General features: G+C 58.9%; 1 protein-coding gene across 1 annotated transcript in view; it reads left to right on the plus strand.

Annotated features, from left to right (window-relative positions):
• ARNT2 (aryl hydrocarbon receptor nuclear translocator 2) overlaps positions 1-18,295 on the plus strand; it is a 149,861-nt gene that overhangs the window by 55,651 nt on the left and 75,915 nt on the right. The gene's annotated exons all lie outside the window — the stretch shown is intronic.

The following is an 18,295-nucleotide window of genomic DNA, read 5'->3' on the forward strand; positions in this document are numbered from 1 at the left end:
GATCAGGAAGCTGGAGGTCAGAAAAAGCTGCCTAAAGGTGAAGCTGGAGGTCAGAAAAAGCTGCCTAAAGGTGAGGGGGTCTATTTGACTTGGCTTGTGCAATGACTTCATTTACCTTGTAACATTTAAACAATTCGATTTTAATACATAAGGGTTTTTCCCCCCACTCTCTATATTCTACCTGCAATTAGGGGATGTTGTCACTAGGAGGCGATGTTGCTACATTAGCCAGAACCACATGTTCTGTGATGAGGTTTATGCCTCTCAGAGCTTAATTATGGTGGTCCTGATCGTAGGCAGTTATTACCTAGGCCTTACTTAGTTCCCTGCAACGAAGTTCCTTATTGTAACATCTAAATAAGGCAGTTCTGCTATAACACAACATACGCATTCCTGGAAGTCACCGCGGTACGCAGACTCTGGAGATAAAAGCTCCAGCGGGAAGAGACGGGTTAGGAGCACAACACTCAAGAACGAATCGCTGACAGATAAAAACAGGAATAGGAACCTGGTAAAAATGGGAGCATAATTTTGCACATTAAACGGTTAAGAAATTCATAAACGTGAACGTGGCACCAGGCCTTGAGACTGACGTGAAATTTACTCGTACAGGTGGGTCCTGGAAGGGTTGCCACTTGAGCGTTTTTGTGCGAGGACAGTCACGTGATGTTAGAAGTTGAAAGGTGGTCGTGACGGTGGATACAGGTGGCTTGTGACGCGCGACAGCCTGGGGGACCCGGCAGGTGTCTGAAACGCGTGCGTGTGTGAGCCGCGTGCTTCCGTTCAGCTGGGTGCGCTTCTCTGTGTTCACGCAGCGTTCCTTGTGGACAGAAGCACGCATAAGCGCACACAGAGCTCACATCGTACTCGATTGTTCCCCAGCAGCTCAATCGCGTTGGAACAAATTTGCATTTTCAGAACAAGCCACTGGGCCGCCGTGTTTGTCTTGCGCTGGGTGGTAGACACGTCTGTGCCTTCAGTTCCCTGCTGCACCGAGAGCCGCGGGGTCTCCATCTACGTGTGTGTCCTCAGCAGGAGCCTGGTGAATGCGGGACAGGGGGGTGAACGCTTTGCCCGTTGTGTCCGTTTGCTAGGGCCGCCGTAAAAAATACCAGAGACTGGCTGCTGGCACAGCAGAAATTTATTTTCTCACGCTCTTGCACTCTGGAACACTCCGGAACACTCCGGAAGTCCAAGACCCAGGCCTTGGTAGACTGTGCTTCCCCTGAAGCCTCTCTCACCGGCTTGTCCCTGGCACCTGCCCGCCGTGTCCTCACGTGGTCTGCTCTGTGCCCAGGCGCCCCCCATGTCTCCCTTCTTGGGAGGACATTGGTCAGATTAGGGCCCCACTCTCATGACTCTATTTAACATTATCTCCTTAAAGGTCCTGCCTCCACATATAGTCACATTCTGAGGTTCTGGGAGTTAGGGCTCCACCATACTCATTTTGGGGGGACACAGGCCGGCCCCTAACACTTAGATAAGACTGAGTCGGACGTGGTCAGAAATAATAGACGTACAGCTGTTTCTGGACGATACTGGTAATGGTCTCGGTGTTGGTGTCAGTGACGTGGGGGGGGGTGGGGAGTTATGGGGACGGGGCCTGTGCTGTGCTCACCTCCGCGTGGCCTGTAACGGTGACGCCTGGCCGGTCAGGGAGCTCCACGCACAGGCTGAGAAATGATGCTAAAACGGACTCTGCTGTCGCAGCCTCGAGCCAGATCAGAGAGCCCCACGTAGCACTTCCAAGGGAGACACTTTATAAAGTTCGGCATTCCAGAGGGACTCGAGAAGGACAGTAAATCAACCAGGAAGTGTTGACAGCTGGAGTCACCTTTTCCGGAAAGAGCCGTCTGTCTTTCCCTACTTTGCCTAGGCTTCTGGGTCTGACCACAGGATGTGGCTTTTGGAAACCCAGTCAGGAGCCCCGCCTGGGGCAGATGGCAGAGGGGGTGATGGTCAGGGGGAGGTCAGGCTCTGGCCATGGGTCTAGCTGACTCACCAGACCTGGGTGGACACGTAATAAACCTCGGGGGTGATTTGGGGCCTTTGGCCACTGGGCTAGGGTCTCAAGCCCTCCCGTCCCTTCATTTCCTGCGTGGGGAGCAAGGTCGCGGCCCCCCTGGTGGGGGTCAGCGTGGGAGGGTGAGGGGCAGGGGGCCGGGCAGGTCACTGGGAGTGGCGAGGGGGGGTGGCGCTCAGCCTGGCCTCTGGGCCTCTCCGTTGCACAGTCCATGCCTCAGCCGTGGGACCCACAGGGTGGGCTTGTACCACACGGGGGGGCACTTGGGGGGCATTGAACGTGCACGGTAGGGGGGACATGTCGTCACTGGACGGTGGGCCCGCCTTCCTCCCAGAGACCTCTGCGCTTACAGAAAAGTGGCTGTGCAGCCAGCCCGGGTTCAAGTGACAGAAAACCAGCCCCGACTGGCTTGAGTGACACAGGGACTATCGCTGCCGGACGGCAAGGGCCTGTCGGCTTCAGGCGCAGTGATCAGACGCTGGAAACGGAACCACGCTCCTCCCTCGTCACTCGGGAGTCTGTACTTGCAAATCCGCCTCTTGGCGGAACTCAGTTGTAACCCCAAAATGCATTTGCAGGCAGACGCGGACGTGCACAGAGGGGAGAAAATCTGAGTCGCTGGGGCCCGCGTTTCTGGCTAAGGTCACACGGGATGATCGCTGCCCTTGCCTCCAGCCCTTCGTGCGCTGGGTGGTTTTGCTCTGTTTGGTTTTGCATGTTCGTGCTTTTTGTCGGAGATCTTGCCGTCGAAGATGACCCCGGAGCGAAGGCTGATGTGCCGGCCGGGGTCCACGAGGGCGGGCCGCCATGTGCCTCACGGGGGAGACCCTCGTGTGTGGGTCAGCTTCTCGCGGGCGCGAGTCACGGGGCTGGTGGCCGGCAGTGCAGGATTACCGAGTCGGCGACACCGAATGAGGGGTCTTGGAGCAGAAACGCACCTGAGACACGGTTCCGAATCCCGGATGACGACGGTGCTGCGCGCGGAGGCTTTCCGGGAGCTGTTGCCTCGGAGCAGCGGTCCAGTACCCGCTCGTTGGTGTTTGCAGTGACTTCGTAAAACGTAACTACGCTGGCTGGGCGTGGTTTTCTCCATCTCCCGGCTTCGCTTCTGTAGGTACGCCCTCACGCGAGCAGCCGAGCGTGTTTAATGCGTATGTTTTCGTGAGTCTGGTCGTACGCACACACCCGGGGATACCATTGCCACCGTCGGGGTACTAAGCACATCCGTCACCTCCAGAAATTTCCCGTGTCCCTTTGTGGCTTTTTCCTTTTCCTTCTCTCTCGCTTCCTTTCTCTCCTTTTTGTGCTAAGAACACTGGATACGAGCTCTCCCCTCTTAACGTGTTTCAAAGCGCCCACCCCTGGGGGCGACGGGGCGGCTCAGTCTTGAGCATCTGACTCTTGGTTTCAGCTCACAGTCGTGGGATCAAGCCCCGCGTGGGGCTCTGCGTTGACGGCGCGGAACCTGCTTGGGATTCCGTCTCTCCCCCTCTCTCTCTGGTCCTCCCCGCCCCCCTATAAAGTGAACAAATAAAATAGGTGTTTTTAAAGCACGCTCTCTGTATTAGCCGCAGGCACAGTGTTAGCCGGCTGACTCCAGAACTCATTCACCCCACGCGATTGAAACGTTGTGCCCGTTACGCCCCAGCTCCCCGTTTCAAGCCACCCTTGTGTTCTCTGCTTCTGAGTTGACTCCTGTAGATTTCTCACGGAAGGGGAACCATGCAGCGGTTGTCCTGTGACGGGCTCACGTCACTTAGCATGCTGGCCTCTCAATTCATCCATCGTGCTGCAAATGATAAGCTCCCCCCTCCCCCACCGCCTTTTTCAGGCCGAGTGATACTTCAGGGTGTGTGTACCACCTTTTCTGTGTCCATCTCTCCGTCGCTGGGCTTTGGGCTTCCTTCTGTGTCTTGGCTGCTGTGAATAACGCGGCAGCGAACGTGGTGTGCCGACGCCTCTTTGAGGTCCTGTTTTCAGTTCTTTGGGGTCTGCGCGCGACCCGGGACGGGGGTTGCTCCTGCGCAGGGCGCGTTCTCAGGCGGGCTCTCCTCACGTAACGGAGGTGTGTGTTAGCAGCCGCGGGCCCCGTGGACCGCTCGGCAGAACCAGCAGAATCCGCCTTCTCTGGGCGTCCCCGCAGAGAGCCCAGGACCTGCCCTGCCCACTTCGGGGGGGGGGGCCAAGGAGTCTGGGCCTGGGGGGTGAAGCCGGAAAGTCAGGGAGGGGTGATTCCCCGTGGAAATGGGGCGCAGTCGCCACAGGGAGGGAGGTTTGCACCGGCCGGCTGGGAGAGCTGGCCTCCGTGGTGTTAGCGGTGGTCCTTTCGGGGAAGGGCGGGGGCACATCTTGATTGCTGGGGGAATGCTGGCATATTTGCGTTCCGGGCTTGAGACGGAGGGGAAGCTTCTGGCAGGTGAGGACGGTGGTAGGGGTCAGATAAAAGTCGGCGGGCGTGGGGGGCGTGCTTCAGAGACACGTACCGAGGACGTCTGAGTGACCTCAGCCGCAGCCTGCTGTGGGGAGGGAGGGAGCTGAGGACAGGCCCTGGGCTTCCCAGGAGATCCCAGAGCCTCTGAGGGTGACCGAGTCTGCCCCACGGGCCGGGGTTCGGAGGGCAGGCAGCACAGCGAGGGAGCACAGAGGGAGCGCGTCCTTCTCTGCGTCCGTGGCCTTTCCCAACTTCCCCTCCACCCCTGTCCGTGGCCGCTAAGCTCTGGCCGGCCTCGATCCCGGGAGCAGAAGCTGGAGGCGTCTCATCGGTGACCTCAGGCGCCGTGCCACGTAGGAAGTGCCCAGCTGCCCCGCCTGGGACGCGGGTGTGGAAACGGGTAACCCGTGGCCCCGACAGAGCGAGGTTGGCGTGGCCCATCCCCTCCGTCTGACTCCTTCTTCCTTTGTCCGGAGAATCGGGCCAGCATTTTGGCTCAATACAGGGAAAAGTTGGCAGCGGTTGGGGCAGTGCGGTGGTGGAGACGGATGTGAGCCAAAGCAGAATTAATTCTCCCTCCCTGCCTCCACCCCTGCCCTCCCCACCCTCTCGCCCCTCCCTCCCCTCCCCCCCCTTCTTTGTCCGTAAGCTCATGCATTCAGCAGGTACCTGTGTGCGTGGGGTTCCCAGCTGCTGGCGAATGAATGGACCCCGTTTCCTAGCTGTTGTGATAATCTGGGGAGAGCGCGGGCCGGGTCGGTCCCTGAGGGCTGTGGCCAGAAAGCCCCTCGTGCACGAGCGCCACGAGTCACAATCAGCTGCGATTAAGCCCCCACCCCCACCCCCACCCCACGTCTCCCGGGAGCCCCGCTGCGGTCCAGAGATGCTTTCGGCCTTGGCTCACAGGATTTGGCCGGCGCTGGTCAGGGCCCAGAGAGCAGCTCGGGAGAGCGGGCCTCCGGGGACCCCTGTTGGGTCATCGACCTCTCCTCGGGTTTGTGTGACATTCAAGACGGTGTGGGCCTGTCAGGGAGAGGAGACATCTGCGGCACGCTGGGCGCATTGTGCTTTCACGGCGAAACAGTAACGTTGCGGTGAGCTCTCTTACATTTTATAGCACCTCTTCTTTTCTTTGTTTTTTAACCCACTTAGTGGTTCTCAACCCGGGCCGAGAACTCATCACCTGGGGACATGTGACAGGCATGCCTGCCCGGGATTTGGGGGTGATGGGGGGTTTGGTATGGACCCCAGATGACAGGTGAGGAGAGAGACGCTTGGAGTCACGGAGAGGTTCTGGGGGCCACACGGCCGGGGCCGAACAGGTGCTGCAAAGCGGAGCTCGTCTGTGAGGGCGGAGCCTTTGTGCCTTTGGGGACATCTGGGTACAAAGAAGCCTCAGAAGGCTGGCCTCGTGTGGCCAGTCCAGACGAAGTGCTCAACACAGGGCTTGGGGCCCCTGCCCCAGGGGCAGGCGGGCAGGAGTCAGTGGGGGCCCCTGCCCCAGGGGGCAGGCGGGCAGCGGTCAGTGGGGCCCCAGACACAGGGGCCTCCGGGGTCCTGCGTGATCTCATGTAGGCTCTCACGGTGTGGCCTCTGGTCCCGCTGCTTGAGCATCACTCGTGAACTTGTCGGGGAGGCAACTCCGCCGGAACCCAGACCTCCTGAGGCGGGAGCGTGGAGGGCCCGGGAACGTGCATTCCCAGTGGCGCTCCTCGCGGTTTGACAAGGCCTGGCTTGGTGCCCGCATCCGGGGACGCGACACCACGTCCCCTGGGTTGGATCCACCTCTGTTTGACCTCGTCCGGTCGTCGCATCTCTGACTCGAACCTAAGGTGGGGACTGTCACGTTAGCTGTGACCCTCAAGGCAGACGTTGATTTGTGTTGGATGGTAAACCCCGGTGAGATCAGAACCTGTGCTCTGTGGCTTCGCACCACCTGCAGCCCCTGGGAACCTCCTAGAAATGCAGGTTCACAGGCCCCATCGTCCGGTGGGGGGGCGGGGCAGGGGCTGACTCAGCACCTGCATTTTCATTTTTAATGTATATGCATATTGACGTTTGAGAAGCCGTGCATTAAAAACCAGCAGGGTGTGGCTGGGGGCCTCCTGCAGCTGCGGCCATGGCCAGGGGGTCTCGGGCAGGGCCGGGCCTTGGGGCAGAGCCGGGAGGAGAACAATGTCTGGGGTTTGTGTCCCCCCCCCCCCACCCCCCGGGGCCTGGGGACACAGCAGCGGCGGGGGGGGACATCACTCTGCAAGTCTGCCCTCCACACGGACAGCGGGGGTCAGCAGGGGCTGCCGTATATTCAGCCGGCCGGCATCCACCGCGGCTCAGGGACACAGCGAGGAACCGAGGGCGTGCCTGCGCTGGCTCCCCGGGCGACCCGGGTCGGAGCAGAAACTGCCCCACCTCCGCGTGATACACAGACACGCGTCACGGACCGTGGCTGGGAAAGTGGCCGGCGGCTGTCAGCACTGAGGCCCAGCCCCTCCAAGACAGCTGGGCCTTCTCGGGGACACTTTGCGAAGAGGGCGAGGGCAAAACCGCGTGGCCGCGGCCGTGCAGTCCTCCCATGCAGGACCATCAGGTCACGGCCCCACAGGGGCTCGGTGAGCTGTGGAGCCCTTCCCCCCACCGCTGTATCAGTTCTGGAAAAGGACGGCCTCTTCCCACGTGTTCGTCACGAAGGTAACTTCATTAAAACCACACTTGCAAATACGTGGCTTATTTTCTTTGCGATACCCAGGCTTCGCCCTCGGACTGGTGCCAGAACCCGAGATCCAAAACACGGCTCGGCAGCCTGGTTCTTGCCTTATGAGGGGAACAGATAAACATGGCCAAGAAAAGAAAAATTCCCGATTTTGTCTGAGTCAGCGATTAACAGTGTTCCTGGGTTTCTGTGTTTGAAATAGAAATAAAGTGTTTTGGTGGCGAGAGGAGCATGTTTATTTGACTTAGGCCCCAGTGATGTAGTCCACACGCCGGCCCCGGAGGAAGCATCTGCGGGCAGGTGCTCCGTGAGCCCACGAGAGAGTGCAGCTGAGAACCACGGGCTGGTTACTTCTCGTCCTTCTCAGCGACGTTCCCGCTGGAAACCGCAGCCCCCTCGGATCCGTGATCCCAGATGCACTTTGGTGCTGGCTCAGTTCTTTCCTCCCAAGGTTAAATATTGGTACGACCCGCCTCGGTCCCCTTCCCTCCGTGCCTAGCGTGCTAAAGCCGCTTGTGTTCCTCTGTTTTGTGTTGAAAGATGTTTCACGAATCTGGACAGGTTTCCAACTCAGGTGGCTGGGTTCGTTATCGCTCTGGTGTCCCGGCAGATAAGGGAGTCAAGTGCAGGGTCTGTGTACCCATCAGGGACCCCGGCTGGAGGGCCGCGTCCCCGCCCGTGTGCGTGCTCTCCTGGGCGGCTACGGGTGAGGCTGGTGTGGGCTTGGGCTGTCAGGGAGGCAGCTGGGGGGCAGTGGAAGGAAGGATCCCCTGGTGCCAGTCACGGTTCACGGCCCTTTGCTTTGGGTGGCGGACTTCACCGCCCCAGGTCTCCGTGTCCTCGTCCATGAACGCACCACACCCAGTGAGACGCTGTGCTGACTGTGGAGGGTGTACTGAGAAACAACACTGATGTGGTCTGGCTCTCGGGGGGTCCGCGGGCTAGGGGTGGAGAGAGACATCAGCGGCATAATCACATGGAAAGGCCATCGCGCATCACGATGAGTGTTGAGCAGGAAAAGTCGGTGGGGCATTGAGAACCTGTCGATGTCACCTGTCACCAGGCCTGTCTGGTGGGTTGGGCAGGGCTCTCGGGAGCGCGTGAGGCCTGGGAAGGTCTGGGGAGGAGATGGTTGGGGGGGGGGGGAGGGGGTGGGTGCCCGTCCCCAGGGCGGGAGACGCCAGACCCCTACAGGTGTTTGCCCAGAGGAGTCCCGTGATCCAAGTGCAGAGCGGGGAGCGTGTCGGGGTGGGGGGCAGACCAGCCGGGGGACGAGCCGGCGAGGGTGCCGATGGGGCGCAGGGGAGACCGCGGGGCGGGGTTGGGTGCTGTCCGTCGCTGCCATCGGCACGCACCAGGCCGCCGAAAACCTCAGGGGTGTCCTCTCTCACGGCTCCGGGGCTGGGAGGTCCGAAATCAGGATGTCAGCACGGCGGTTCCTTCCATTGGCTCCGTGGGAGAGACTGTTCCGCGCCTCCTTCCCGGCTTCTGCTGGCGGCCAGCGGTCCTGAGCCTCCCCGGCTGTAGGCGCCCCTCCCGTCTCTGCCCCGGTCACACACAGCGTTCTCCCCGTGTCTCTGTGCAGACTTTCCTCCTCCCGTCAGCGCCCATCCCTCACCCAGTTCGGCCTCATCTCGCCTGTCTCCGCGCGAGGCCACGCCCAGCAATTCCAGGCAGACCCGCTCGGCGCAGCGATGGTGGGGACGTGGGCTCTCCGGGAGCACAACGTGGGCGTGTTTCCACTGGCTCTAGTTCTTTCCTCCACCCAGATAACGTTAAGAGAGCTGATTATCGGGGGACCTTGGTGACCCTTTCTCGCGGCCCCGTGTTGTCACTGCCCCATCTCTTCGGCCGGAAGGGAGTTTAGCTGGGGACAGCAGGAGGCACCTCGTCGGTGGCCCCAGCTTGCCGTGTTGAGTCGGGCCACAAGACCCACGCCTTCCACGGACGCGTTTGTGTTAACCGCCGGGTCCCCGTGGGCCCATCGGTCCCTCTTCACCGACCGACGTGGCTCGGGTGCGGGAGGTGCTCTGCGTGCCCACGCTCGGGTTTGCTGTGTGCGCCGCGAGCCGCCAGGAGCCAGGAGCGGTCCTCCAGCCCCTCCCCGCCCTTGCACCTGCTCCTCCAGGTATGAGCGTCCTGGAGGCGAACCACGCTGTGTCACTCTCCTGCCCCTGCTTCCCCACCTCCCCCCCCCCACCCCAGCTGCACCTGCTGGCACTGTCGTCCTCCCTGGACGGTGGGGTAGGCCCGCCTGAGGGGGGACAGAGAGCACACTCTCTCCCTGCTTCTCCGCGTCTCTCGGATCTGCCGGGGCCTGGAGCGGTCACCCCCCCCCGGCCCCGTGGTGCCGTGCGATCTCTCGGCGGTGCCCCTCTCCTGGGATCTCCTCGCTACAGCCCCTCGCCCGCCTCCCGACTCAACTCACTGCCTGGTGCCTGGGTCCTGCCTCGGGCCAGACCTGCCTCTTGGCACTGCCTTCGTGGACAGAAGCGGGGCCGGGACCAAGGCCCTTTTCTCCAGAGACCAGTAGGAGGTCACCACGGCCGGAGGAGGGGGTCGGGGGGTGAGCCAGAGGGAGGCAGTGGTGCAGGGACGCCCGAGCCGGGGAGGTGGGGACGAGCAGTGGACAGCTGATGGGTGAGGGGCAGTTTGGCCTCCAGCCCGGGACGGGTTCTGCTGTGACAAGGACCCGGCCCGCTCAGGCCCGGCTCTGCCAGTCTTCAGGGTACAGAGTAGTTTCCGGAAGCAGCACTTACTAGTGGATGCAGGCCGGCTGGTGCCGGGCCCTGTGCCTAGGTTTCCCGAGGCGTCCTTTGTGGCGTGGCACCCTGTCCCCATCACCGGGCCCAGACTCCTTTTTCTTCCTGTCCTTGCCTCCCATGCCCCAGGCCCTAGCCGGTGTGGTCCAGAGTAACAGCTCCAGAGTAACAGCTTGTTTGGAATGGGCCCTGAAACCAAAGCATGCTGGGCTTTGCAAGGCTGAGTACTGGTGGCACCGAATGACGGGCTTTTGCATCGGTCCCAGAGCCCACATCCGTAGGAGAAGTGACAGGTGTGCACAGCCTCCTTCACGAAGGGGCTTGCAGGGAGGCAGGAAGGCAGCCAGGGACGCAAGGGAGGCAGCCATGGCTGGGAGCCCTGTGTCCCCTGCGCCCCGCACCTGGGCGAGTCGAGAAAAAGTGGCGACGAGGTTAGGTTCTCTCGAACGGGCCCATCTTCGTATCTCCCAGCCCCTTACAAATGCGTGTGCGTGGCGCTTGGGAACCCTCGATCTCGCTCTAAATCCACGGGGAGACGTCACCACCTCAGCGGAGCGTCGCTGCGTTCCTTTGTGATGCTACGAACCTCGAGATCTGTTCTCTGCGTTTCCATTTCTGTAGCCTGGCTTTTCCTGAAATGGAACATCCAAGTAATGCTTGCAGAACAGCAGCTTTGTTAGTAACTTTTGAAAATCCCCAGCCCCTAAAACAGTGGTCCTCAATGTCCGTGCACATCTGAATTTTACTGGCTCTTTTCAGGCTTCTGAGGCTGGCATTGCAACCCATTTCTCTGACCCTGTCGTGGTAAAGGCCAGGCGTCCAGACTCGCCCGGCGTGTCCCTCACCAAAAACAAACAAACCAACCAAAAAACACCCATAAAAATGAAAGAATACAGCCTGGATCTGTTTTTTAGCAGGACAAACATGTCAGCAGGATCAAAATAAAGAAGAAACAAAATGTTAACAATGTCATCTGTCAGCAACATCATTGAAAGTCAGCAGCAGGAGCCCTGAAATCCTCTTTGCAAGCCTGGAATTCTTAACCAAGTATCTTTGGTCCTAGCTCTGAGGCTCAACCAGTAAATAGACAAAGACTTGATTTCTCCATCTATAATGGGAAACTGGAACAAAAATAACCTATGAGTCGTATTGTTTTTAGGCAGATAGAATTATTTCGAGTTACTTTAGGACAAGTGAAGAGACCAACGGAATCATTGCTTGCTCCTGTAGGATGCAGGTTTTAGTAAGAGCCTCACGTGGCGGCCGTATTTTGTAATGCTTTGGTTAAAAATAACTCGATTGCAAACGCTCCAGCAGGATCAAGAAAATTAAAATAGTTTCCTTTAGCTTCACTAAAAAAAGAGACACGTTTCCTTCTGAGATGTCATGACTCACACCAAACGGTTAAATAAAAATGCACGCACAGCAGTGATCTTTCCTGTTTATTGCTCTCCCGGTAGAAGCTAATTGAGACGAACATCTGCGTTCACTTTTCCTTTTATTTTTGTAGATTCTTTTCTTACGCACCAACGCAGAGCCTCGCCTGCCAGCCGTTTACTCAGGCAGTGATCCGACGACTGATGGGTTTCAGTTTTCCCCTTTCTGGTGATGACATAAATTAGTCTCAAATGAGCTATTTACAATGTCATTCTTTAACCTTGAATCAAGTGCACATATTCTGAGGGCCCAGAATCAGAAGAGCTCCGTGCCGTGGGGACCTCAGTGCTCATACAGGCCAGCTCTTGTCTGGGCCGCCTGGCTCCTTCTGGAATGCACCCTGCCCGGGAGCCCCTGGCCGTGTCAGGAGACTGCCCGGCCGCCGTGGAATGTACGTGCTTGTGCTCAGTTCGAAGCCCCCTTGGTCGCCCTGCCTCTGTGCTCAGCAGCCCGGCTGACACTGTGGGACGGGACCGGGAAAGTGCACGTGCCTCACAGTTTGTGCCCATGCACACTCACCTGTGCCCGGGGTGGGGGAGCTAAGAGTGTGGGCCTGGGAGCCATAGTCCGCCATGGGTTTGGGTCCCGGGTTTACCCCAGACCATTTAGGCAGTCGTGAACAAGGTATGGGTTCTCCCTAGGTGTCCAGGTCCCCACCGGCACGAGGACAGTGTGAGTGGCACCCAAGACAGTGCCCTGTGAGCTCGGTTGGTGCTTTCCTCGTGCAGGCAGGCTCTGTCTCGGGCCGAGTGCCTGGACAGCAAGCCTAGATGGGGATCTGCGCACACGCTCGGAGAGAGACACCCCTGGGCGGGCCGTAAAGGGGGAGCAGTGCAGGTGACAGGAGGGGCCAGGCCAAGACGCGGCTCAGGAAGGTCTCGCCTCAGCCTGATGGCCCAGGGGGCTCGGGAGGAAAGGATGCACTGGAGGCAAGAGGGCGGCTGTCGCCTGGAGGGGTGGGTGAGACTCCCAAGCATCCTCAAGCCGTGTGGCTTTATGAGAAGGTGCCCGAGTGAGCCGTCAGCTGAGGCGCCGTCAGCGGCTGGGGCGGGGCCGTGCCCGTCGGGTGGGTCTGAGCGCCGGGGGATGCGACTGGAGGTCAGCAGTGGCCCTGGCGGCCCTGGAAGGACCGAAGGCAGCCCATGGTGACCCCCAGGCTGGCCCCTGAGAGCAGCCGAGGCTCCGGGGCTGAGACAGGACCCACACGGGCCCTCCTCTCCAGGACTGCCGGCTCCCAGGGCTTGGCCAGCGGGTCTTTGCGGACGAGGGGAAGCACTTGACGGAGGCGGGTGGCGCGTCGTGAGGCCATCCCCTCGTTGCTCGTGCAGCACGCGTAACTGCGCCCGATACGGGAGGCACGGGGGTGGGCAAAGCGGACGCGGTCCCCGTCCGTGGTGGAGCTGGGGGAGGGGTGTGGCTGGGGGAGATGGCCTCTACCGTGATGACAGCGTGGCATTTCCTTTCTAGTTCTTGCAGTGAAGTACATTGTTTGAGTTTTTCAAAGCGAAGCAGGTCTTTGGTTCCTGAGATGAACTGCACTTGGGGCAGGACGTGGTCGGGTTTGACTTGCTGACGTTCTGTGTCAGGGTTCTTCCGCGGTGCTGGTGACGGGCGTGGGCCTGTGGTTTCCTTTGCTGCTGTGAATCCAGCATCTTCTCGTTGGCGTTGGCTCCCGCGAGAAACTCCGTGCCGTTCTCAACCCTGCCCTCGGTACAAAATACCTCTTTTTATCCGGCTGGCTTTAAGGTTTTTCTCTTTGTAACTGGTGTTGAACATGGGATTATGGCTCGCCTGCGTATGGCTTCCTCGTGTTTATTGTACTTGGTGTTCATTTAGTGACTTTCATCTTTGGGCTTACGGTTTTCATCATATTTATAAGAAGCACCAGCTTTTCATTCCGCACATGTTTTTCCCTGTTCCCGTCTTTCCCTCCTGTTTCTGGGACACCAATTACACATATATTAGACGGCGAGAGTTCTCCCACGGTTCACGGATGCTCTTTTCATTTCCTTAAATCCTTTTGATCTCTGTGTATTTCATTTTGAATACTTTTTTCTGTGTGTTCAAGTTCACTAATCTCTTTTTCTGAAACATCTCGTCTGCCTTTAATCCCATCTTGTGTGTTTTCCATTGGAGACAGCGGTTTTCATGTCCAGAATTTCAGTTCTCAGCTCTTCCTTCTTTCTAACCTTCCCGCAGGCACTTTCTTTGGCCTCAGGTGGTTTCCTCACACGCACCAGCCGATCGGTAGCCTGGTACTGGCTCTGGGGGACCCCTGCAGAACTCTGGGGTCCCCTGTGTGTCCCCTCCCGCCCTGGTTCTCCGTCCTAGTCTCCCAGGTGCACATCCTCCACTAGCTGGCTCAGTCTGGGCCCTGTCCCCTGAGCTGCGGCCTGGGGGTGCTCTCCAGGCGGTCCCTGGGGGACCCGTGGCCTCGCCTCGCCTGTTCACTGTTGTCCTATGTATTTTGTCGGTTGTTTGATGGGTTCAGAGGGAAGGTGAAGCTGGGCCCCATTGCTCTGTCTGGACTGGAAGCAGAAGCCCCTGTAGTGTGTCCCCTGTCCCCCGTGTCCCCCGCTGTGGGCTCTGTTCTGTGGCTCCAGGACTATTTCTCGGAGGTTCTTGTAGTTTCCTGGTTGAGCTGCTGTCATTTGGGCTTTGATCCTGAAATCACGTTTTTTACCCAAAAGCAATCTTTCCCGGACTCAGGTCATTGCCTTTCTGTTTATGAAGGATCTTGTGCGTACCACCGAGATGGGTATTTCGGTGTGGCCCGCGTCCCTGGAATGCGTTTCGTGGGGTGGGGGTGGGGGGGTACTTGGTGTGATTTTGCAGTCACATCCTTCTTGCCGTGTTGAATCTTCCCATGCGTTACGCTCGCCTCCTTCACCTTTTCATTCATCCTTGGATCCTAAGGTGTACAAAGAGCTGAAATGGTTTGGGTCTGTGTGTATTTCTTTGAGAGTTAATTTTTCTAGACTGGGGCTGGGTTGTGGGGGGCGGGGCTGGGAGGCTGCCGCCAGCCGGGGTTGGCGGGGGGGGGGGGGGGTGGCGTGTGTGCTGGAAGGTTCCCCCCCATCCCCCACCCCGTTCCCCAGCCCCCTCCCCCGGCAGCCTGCCTCCTTCCTCCCCTTCACGGGGCGGGCTGGCTGCCAGAAGCCCGGGTGACACGAGAGCTCTGGCCGGGGCCCTCCGTCCAGGCCCTGGGACCCCTCGTCTGCTTCCCGACTCCCTGGTCTTTCTGCTGCTTGTGCATTTGGAGGCTTCCCTTAGGGGAACCTGTTATTTGCTTCCCAGACAGTCCCTTCCTCTGTCTTTGTTGAACCACAGGCCGCACGTGCCCTGTTCCTGCAGAAATCCCTCCGTGTTTCGGATCTGTTCGAGGCCCTTTTTGCCGCGTTTCCGCATGGATACGGATTTCTGTGGCTATTTTTGTGTTTTCTTGATTGTCTTGTTAGCAGTGTGCAGGGGAGGCAAGGCATGACCTGAGACTGCCTTCTGGAACACAGTGTGTCAGCCCGGGCTCCTTGTACGCGCCAGGCGGCCTTTCCGCAGCCAAGGATGGAGAGGGCGCTTCATCGTTTACCGTTACAATGAAAGCCTCAGGCCTGCATTTCTGGCATTTTTGTAGCGTGATACCCCGAGAGGAATGTGTTTCTTTAAAGCACAGCCCAGCATGTTCTAAACAGGACGAAGCACTTGTACTGTTTCTGCAGATTAAATAGCAGAAGAGGTGCGGGGGGGGGCCGGGGGGGGCCAGGGGTGGCCACGGCGGGGGAGGGACAGGGCGGGGGGTGGGGTGCGGGTTTGGAATGAACACTGGAGCCGCGGGTGGCGCTCGGGTGGTTGGCGTCAGGCCTGGAATGTGTCCGCCGGAGAAAGTTCCAAGCCGGGGGCTCTTGGGAGGCCGCGGGAGCCCGGTTGTCCACGGCAGAGGCAGCGTGGCCGTCCCCCACCGAGGGTCTCTGCCTACCCCCGTGTCCACCCTGCCCTTGTCAGCGTGCAGGACATCACCTCCGTGATGCTCTGCGCACGATGGCCCGGCCGCCGGCCCCTTGCCCGGCCAGAGGCTCCCCACCGCCTTCCCCGGGGGACAGGGTGGGCTCGCGCACAAGTCAGAGGGGCTCCTTGTGAGCGTCTGTGGGGCCTCGGCCCCTGTCACCAGCTCTAGTTGTGGGTCCCTTTGTGTTTCTTTTGCTATTCGAGGGCCATGGGCTAAGTCCTAACCCAGAGGAGGGATGGTTCCCTGCGAGCCTGTCCTGCTCCCTGGAAACGCTTCCCTCTCTGGGCTCTTCTGTTCGGTGACATGATCACCGCTGCCAGTGGTCACTTCTCCCAGCTTCCTTCCCCGCAGACTGACTAGGACGCTCAGTCCCCCAGGCCGGGCGTCTCTCTCTCGCTCTCTCAGAGATGGGCGGCATTAAGTATTAATGCTAGTCTTATAAGCATTTGCTTCTAAAATCTAAATTATTGATAGTCTTACATTTAAAATACAAATCATCTGGGGCGCCTGGGTGGCGCAGTCGGTTAAGCGTCCGACTTCAGCCAGGTCACGATCTCGCGGTCCATGAGTTCGAGCCCCGCGTCAGGCTCCGGGCTGATGGCTCGGAGCCTGGAGCCTGTTTCCGATTCTGTGTCTCCCTCTCTCTCTGCCCCTCCCCCGTTCATGCTCTGTCTCTCTCTGTCCCAAAAATAAATAAAAAACGTTGAAAAAAAAAAAAATTAAAAAAAAATAAAAAAAATAAAATAAAATACAAATCATCTGAATTTCCCCAGACGGTTCTGCCTTTACAGTGTGGGGCGGCCCTCGCGAAGCACACTCAGAGTATTGCCCACTGACGACGTCAGGGGACCGCTGGACCTCAGAAGCGTCAGGAATCCCTGGCCGGCCTGCCTCTGGGGGAGTGACTGCTCTCCTAGTAACTTCTGGGACAGCGGGCAAAGCCAGGACCGCCCCCGGCCAGCCCCGCCAGCCTGGTCACTGGCTGTGCCTGCCCCGGGGGTGCTGAGGCCCTGTCACTGCACCCACAGTGGGTGCAGACCCCTCAGGAGTGTCCCCGGGATGGCGTGACCTAAAGGCTCCTACCAAAATGCAGGCAAAACCGGAAAAGCAATAAACACACGAATTACAAAAGAGGGAAAAACCACCACCCTGGGATCCACCCCTGCAGCGGCTGTCCCCTGTCCCCCACCCACCCTGCTCGCCCACCCTGCTCTCCGCTGGTTGTGGGGGAGGGGTGGGCTACAAGTCCCCGAGCAGCGGCTGCCCTGGGAGCAAGGACCCTTCTTCAGATCCCCACGAGGAGGCCAGTCTTGGCTGAGTTTTCTGGTGTCTCTGGGCTTCAGTTTGCCTCGGGGACCACACGGCCGGGTCTCGCGAGCAGGGGGGTCGTGGGGTGTCTGTGCCCGGGCCGCCACAGTGAGGGGCTGCACTGCGCACGGAGAATTTAGGAACAACAGCGGAGCCTCCCCTAAGTCGGTCTGCGTCTTATTATCTCCATGTGCCCGTAGTTCCCGGACGTCTGGACGGCACAGACAGGGTTTCTCCCCGGGAGGCCGGCCCCTCCCAGTCAGTGCCCTTCTCCTCCTGCCTGTTGGCTTCACCGTGACCCCACTTCTGGGGTCGTGATGGGGTCTCACGGGGTCACGCGCACAAACTGTTGTGTCGTGCCCCGCCCTTAGGAAAAGCCTCAGTAGCCCTCGGTCCCTTGTCCTTCCTTCTGTCAAAGGCCGAAGAGGGTTGCATTCGTCTGGGCTGTTTGCTTGCAAGTGACAGAAGCGGGTGTTCAAGGGGGGGGGGGGTCTGGGGGTTGGTGGCACCAAGGATCTGAACACCGTGATGGCACTCTCACCAGGCAGCACCTTCACGGCTTTCTTAGAGTCTGTCTCGTTGCCGTCGGTCCGGTCCTCCGTGAGGCTGAGCTCAGGTTCCTAAAGAAAAGGGTAGAGAGAGGACAGGTGGGAATGCTCACATTTGGCCCGTGGGGGACCCTGACTGGCCTGGCTGGATCCTTTCCGAGTTTGGGGACCGGTCACTATGGACAGAGGAGGAACGAGGTGCTGTGATTGGTGCAGCGTGTGCCAGGGGCCCAGCCCTCAACCAATCATCATGGCCGGGGAGGCGGGCTCAGACAAGAAGGTGGCAAATGCTGTGACAGTCACAATAAAGAAATAGCAGGAGAGCACTGTGCTGGGGGAGGCCCGGGTGCTTGGGGCGACGGGTGTCCTGCCCACCCAGAGCCCCTTCATCTGGTGCGAGAAGAAAACCGTTCTGGCCACCACTTGAGCGTTGGTGTGGCTGTGCCCTCGGTCGTGCCCAGACACCTGCCAGCCAGGACGAAATACGAGGGAAACGCACCCGAGCTCCCTCGCAGGAGGCTCCGTCGATGTGGCTCGCGCTCTGGAGCAGATCCCACGTGCCGGGGGGTGTTTGTTCCTGTGTGCACAGCTGCTAACGTGGCCGGGGTCAGCCTCTGAGAACAAGAACACGCTGTCACTGGAACAGCAACCAAAGTCCCGTCCAGCCTCTGGTCCCCATCCCGGGGGCCACACGTCTTTGGAACAGCATCAAATAGTGTCCATCACGGGGCCACCGCTTTGCCTTTGTTCCTAATAATTTTCCCATGTTTTCCTCCTTTGCTATCTTGGGGTTTCTTCTTTTTAAACCGAGATAAGATGTTTCCAGTTTTCTTAAGGATTCTTTTGATGAAATAATTCTCATTTATATTTGTATTTCTGCTGTAGCCTGGGGAGCTGTTTTATGAGCACAGAGCTTTCTTTTGTGATCTTATCCAACACAAACTTCTGATTCTTTTTCTTCTTCTTCTTCTTTTTTTTTTTTTTTTTACAAAGTTACCACTGATCTAAATAACACTTAAAAATCAGCTTAGTGAAAACAGTTACAGAAGGACCCTTTGCCCATAGAGGACCCG

This window comes from Panthera pardus, unplaced genomic scaffold (genome assembly GCF_024362965.1).
Source record: "Panthera pardus isolate Hobbes unplaced genomic scaffold, ASM2436296v1 HiC_scaffold_23, whole genome shotgun sequence".
Lineage (NCBI taxonomy): Eukaryota > Metazoa > Chordata > Mammalia > Carnivora > Felidae > Panthera > Panthera pardus.